The sequence below is a fragment of the Nomascus leucogenys genome, unplaced genomic scaffold, assembly GCF_006542625.1.
Source record: "Nomascus leucogenys isolate Asia unplaced genomic scaffold, Asia_NLE_v1 001299F_43637_qpd_obj, whole genome shotgun sequence".
NCBI classification, from domain to species: domain Eukaryota; kingdom Metazoa; phylum Chordata; class Mammalia; order Primates; family Hylobatidae; genus Nomascus; species Nomascus leucogenys.
Window position 1 is genome coordinate 31156 of NW_022096551.1, and position 5975 is coordinate 37130.

General features: G+C 51.5%; 1 pseudogene; it reads left to right on the forward strand.

Annotated features, from left to right (window-relative positions):
• Positions 1 to 444: 444 nt before the first annotated feature.
• On the forward strand, positions 445 to 1773 carry LOC115833983 (annotated as a pseudogene).
• The last annotated feature ends 4202 nt before the right edge of the window (positions 1774 to 5975 follow it).

A 5975-nucleotide genomic window follows, 5' to 3' on the forward strand; every position in this document is an offset into this window, starting at 1 on the left:
CGCTCTCGTTTTCTACATGAAAATGAACGAGATACACCCCTGCGTGTGTGAGACTATCACGGCAACGGCGACACCCACAGGCATTGCCGCCTTCCCGGAGAGGGCCTGGAAAACTCAAGACTGTCATGGAGGTTCCGTTCCACACTCCACCCTTCAGGGTGGTTTCTGCCTGAAAACTGTGCGAGTCAAGACAGCTGTTTCCAGTTTCCATAGAATTACTGGAGAACCTCAGAGAGCCAGCCCCCGAAGCCCCTCTTTCCCCTCCAATCTGGCCCTACACCCACCCACCCCACAAGTCCCTGGTCCCTGAGGTTTTCGGCTTCAGAGGGCGAGCTACCCCGGGACCTTGGGCCCCAGAGCTCATGCAAGTTAATAACGGGGTGGAGGTGGTAGGTCTTTCTAAGGGCCTCCTGGCTGGACCTGCGCGCAGTGTACAGGCCGGCTGAGGTGCACGGGAGCCCGCCAGCCTCTCTCTGCCCGTGTCCGTCTGTGAAATTCCGGCCGGGGCTCCCCGCGATGGCTCTCCCGACACCTTCGGACAGCACCCTCCCCGCGGAAGCCCAAGGACGAGGACGGCGAAGGAGACTCGCTTGGACCCAGAGCCAAAGCGAGGCCCTGCGAGCCTGCTTTCAGCGGAACCCATACCTGCGCATCGCCACCAGAGAAGGGCTGGCCCAGGCCATAGGCATTTCGGAGCCCAGGGTCCAGATTTGGTTTCAGAATGGGAGGTCACGTCAGCTGAGGCAGCACCGGCGGGAATCTCGGCCCTGGCCCTGGAGACGCGGCCCGCAAGAAGACAGGAGAAAGCGGACCGCCGTCACCGGATCCCAGACTGCCCTGCCGGTTCGAGCCTTTGAGAAGGATCGCTTTCCAGGCATCGCCACCAGGGAAGAACTGGCCAGAGAGACGGGCCTCCCAGAGGCCAGGATTCACATCTGGTTTCAGAATCGAAGGGACAGGCACCCAGGACAGGGTGGCAGGGCGCCCGCGCACACAGGCGGCCTGTGCACCGCGCCCCCCGGGGGGTGTCACCCTGCTCCCTGGTCGGTCGCCTTCGCCCACACCGGGGCGTGGTGAACGGGGCTCCCCGCACCCCGCATGCCCTGCGCCCCTGGGACTCTCCCACAGGGGGCTTTCGTGAGCCAGGGAGCAAGGGCCGTGCCCCTGCTCCAGCCCAGCCAGGCCGCGCCGGCAGAAGGGATATCCCAACCTGCCCCGGCAGGCGGGGATTTTGCCTACGCCGCCCTGGCTCCTCCGGAAGGGGCGCTCGCCCACCCTCAGACTCCTCGGTGGCCTCCGCACCCAAGCAAATGCCAGGAGGACCGGGACCAGCAGCGCGACGGCCTGCCGGGCCCTTGCGCCGTGGGACAGCCAGGGCCCGCTCAAGCCGGGCCACAGGGCCAAGGTGTGCTTGCGCCACCCACGTCCCAGGGCAGTCCGTGGTGGGGCTGGAGCCCCAGGTCGCCGGGGCAGCGTGGGATCCCGAAGACGGGGCACCTTCACCTACGAAGCTCGCGACCCCGGAGGCCTCCGCGTCAAGCACAGATGCAAGCCATCCAGGCGCCCTCCCAAGAGCTCTAGGAGCCGGTGCGCTCGTTTGCACTCACCTCCAGGCTGTTAGATGAGTTCCTGTCGACCCCAGAGTTTCAGCAAAAGTCACAACCTTTCCTAGATCCGGCGCCACTGGAGGAGCTGAAGGACGTGGAAGAGGCCGCTCCGCTGCAACCACTCCTCAGACAGGAAGGACACTGGGCTCTGCTGGAGGAGCTTTAGGACGCGGGGTTGGGGCAGGGTGGGGCAGGGCGGTGGCCTCTCTTTCGCGGTGAACCTCTGACTCGGTATGGAGAGACGTGTCTTCCCTTCCAGCTGACCTGTCTAGGATCCCTGAGTTCCAGGTCCGGCGAGAGACTCCACACAGAGGAGGGCTGTCATTCTTTCCTGAGCATCCGGGGACCCAGGGCCCGCCCAGGTACCGGGAGGTGGACTGTCTACTGCTCACGCGCGGGTTTGCAGGCAGCAGCCTAGGTTTTTTTTTTTTTTTTTTTTTTTTTTATTTATTTATTTATTTTTGCTCTTCCCATTTTTTATTTTTTTTTTTTTTATTTTTTTTTTTTTTTATTATACTTTAGTTTTAGGTACATGTGCACAATGTGCAGGTTTGTTACATATGTATCCATGTGCCATGTTGATTTCCTGCACCCATTAACTCCTCATTTAGCATTAGGTATATCTCCTAATGCTGTCCCTCCCCCTCCCCCACCCCACAACAGTCCCTGGAATGTGATGTTCCCCTTCCTATGTCCATGAGTTCTCATTGTTCAATTCCCACCTATGAGTGAGGACATGCGGTGTTTGGTTTTTTGTCCTTGTGATAGTTTACTGAGAATGATGTTTTCCAGTTTCATCCATGTCCCTACAAAGGACACGAACTCATCATTTTTTATGGCTGCATAGTATTCCATGGTGTATATGTGCACATTTTCTTAATCCAGTCTATCATTGTTGGACATTTGGGTTGGTTCCAACTCTTTGCTATTGTGAATAGTGCCAAAATAAACATATGTGTGCATGTGTCTTTATAGCAGCATGATTTATAGTCCTTTGGGTATATACCCAGTAATGGGATGGCTGGGTCAAATGGTATTTCTAGTTCGAGATCCCTGAGGAATCGCCACACTGACTTCCACAATGGTTGAACTAGTTTACAGTCCCACCAACAGTGTAAAAGTGTTCCTATTTCTCCACATCCTCTCCAGCACCTGTTGTTTCCTGTTTTTTTAATGATGGCCATTCTAACTGGTGTGAGATGGTATCTCACTGTGGTTTTGATTTGCATTTCTCTGATGGCCAGTGATGATGAGCATTTCTTCATGTGTTTTTTGGCTGCATAAATGTCTTCTTTTGAGAGGTGTCTGTTCATGTCCTTTGCCCACTTTTTGATGGAGTTGTTTGTTTTTTTCTTGTAAATTTGTTTGAGTTCATTGTAGATTCTGGATATTAGCCCTTTGTCAGATGAGTAGGTTGCAAAAAGTTTCTCCCATTCTGTAGGTTGCCTGTTCACTCTGATGGTGGTTTCTTTTGCTGTGCAGAAGCTCTTTAGTTTAATTAGATCCCATTTGTCAATTTTGGCTTTTGTTGCCATTGCTTTTGGTGTTTTAGACATGAAGTCCTTGCCCATGCCTATGTCCTGAATGGTATTGCCTAGGTTTCTTATAGAATTTTAATGGTTTTAGGTTTAACATTTAAATCTTTAATCCATTTTGAATTAATTTTTGTATAAGGTGTAAGGAAGGGATCCAGTTTCAGCTTTCTACATATGGCTAGCCAGTTTTCCCAGCACCATTTATTAAATAGGGAATCCTTTCCCCATTTCTTGTTTTTGTCAGGTTTGTCAAAGATCAGATAGTTGTAGCTATGCGGCATCATTTCTGAGGGCTCTGTTCTGTTCCATTGATCTATATCTCTGTTGTGGTACCAGTACCATGCTGTTTTGGTTACTGTAGCCTTGTAGTATAGTTTGAAGTCAGGTAGCGTGATGCCTCCAGCTTTGTTCTTTTGGCTTAGGATCGACTTGGCGATGCGGGCTCTTTTTTGGTTCCATATGAACTTTAAAGTAGTTTTTTCCAATTCTGTGAAGAAAGTCATTGGTAGCTTGATGGGGATGGCATTGAATCTATAAATTACTTTGGGCAGTATGGCCATTTTCACGATATTGATTCTTCCAACCCATGAGCATGGAATGTTCTTCCATTTGTTTGTATCCTCTTTTATTTCATTGAGCAGTGGTTTGTAGTTCTCCTTGAAGAGGTCCTTCACATCCCTTGTAAGTTGGATTCCTAGGTATTTTATTCTCTTTGAAGCAATTGTGAATGGGAGTTCACTCATGATTTGGCTCTCTGTTTGTCTGTGATTGGTGTACAAGAATGCTTGTGATTTTTGTACATTGATTTTGTATCCTGAGACTTTGCTGAAGTTGCTAATCAGCTTAAGGAGATTTTGGGCTGAGACAATGGGATTTTCTAGATATACAATCATGTCATCTGCAAACAGGGACAATTTGACTTCCTCTTTTCCTAATTGAATACCCTTTATTTCCTTCTCCTGCCTGATTGCTCTGGCCAGAACTTCCAGCACTATGTTGAATAGGAGTGGTGAGAGAGGGCATCCCTGTCTTGTGCCAGTTTTCAGAGGGAATGCTTCCAGTTTTTGCCCATTCAGTATGATATTGGCTGTGGGTTTGTCGTACATAGCTCTTATTATTTTGAGATACGTCCCATCAATACCTAACTTATTGAGAGTTTTTAGCATGAAGGGTTGTTGAATTTTATCAAAGGCCTTTTCTGCATCTATTGAGATAATCATGTGATTTTTGTCTTTGGTTCTGTTTATATGCTGGATTACATTTATTGATTTGCGTATGTTGAACCAGCCTTGCATCCCAGGGATGAAGCCCACTTGATCATGGTGTATAAGCTTTTTGATGTGCCAGCAGCCTAGGTTTTCTAACTAGCCCAGGCGGAGCTCTCATCCCTTCTTCCCCCCCGTTCTTCAGTCGGGTTGGCGGAGACCGCAGTCCGCGAAACACTGGGCCGGGGCAGAAGCCAGGCCAGTTCTCCTTTCCATGGCTCGACTCCTCTGCCTCTTCGCTCACCATCACTTGCCAACCCTTGTCCCGCCAGCCTCCCCGCCAGCACCATGGAGCGCCTTGCAACTAAATGTAGACCCGAGACCTCGCGCAAACCGAGGTGCTGCCCTTTCCAGGCAAGAGGGAAGGCAGGCAAAGTTGAGGACAGGAACGGAGACAGAGTGGGACGGAAGGACAGAGCTAGGAAAAGATGGATGGACTGAGTGACCCTGGAAGGGAGAGAAAGAGGGAGGGAGGCAGAAAGGGAGGAAAAAAACGGGGGAGGGAGGGAAGAACAGAGGGAAGGATGGACAGAGGGACAAAAGAAGCAAGAAACAGATAAAGGAAGGCAGAGAGAAAAACGGTCTGCTGCCTCCAGAACCAACAGGACCCAGCACTCCGGGAAAATGCTGGGTCCCCAGTGTGGGCTAAGTGCTAGGCCCACAGCCCCGTTGGCCGGCGGGGCGCTCAGCGGCCCTCCAGATCGCCAGCCTGGGTTACTTCATCCTGGAGCGATTCAGACGAATTCCGTTTCGGAAGGAATGAGTGAATTCCCCAGAGAGCCATGAGCGGAGACTCAGGGGGTTGTCTGTTTTTCATCCACATGGTTCACAGATGACATATCCCCACGTTGAGCCTGCAACAGAGCGCGAGGTGGATAGTCACATCCACACAGAGTCACACTCAGGCCAACTAAAGCGTGATTCTGGATTCCAGGTTTCTTTGCCCTCTGCAGAGATGCCTGTTGCTCAAGTCTCTGCCCCCATCCCCCGAGAGCGTGACCATGTTGACTGTTTGTTTCCCGAGCTCTGTGGGGCCCCAGAAACTTCCAGGGATGCGTGGAAGACCAGCTTCGTGTCAGTGCTCTCCTTTCCAGTTTCAAACAGGCTATATTGGAGACTCCCCATTTTGCAGGAAACAGGAATCCATCCTCAGGCCGTGATGCACTGGAAGTTTCTTTTCTCTGTGGTTTCGCTCTCGTTGTCTACATGAAAATGAACGAGATACACACCTGAGTGTGTGAGACTATCACGGCAACTGTGACACTCAGGCGCTGGCAATAGAGTTGGCAGCCTGATCCCAGGACAAAGGTACTGAGGGACAGCCAGACACACCCCACCACAATCACTAGCAAACCCATTCCGAAACACACAGACACACACGGGCGCACGCGCGGGAACACAAACACACACACAGACACACAAAGACACAGACAGCTTGAAGAAGAGCAAGGGACAGAGGGATGGAAAGATAGAAACGGAAGGAGAGAGAGAAACAGCGATAGAGAGAGAGAGAGAGGACAGAGAGGACCAGGGAAATTGCGAGAGACAGAGATAGAAGAGAGAGAGAG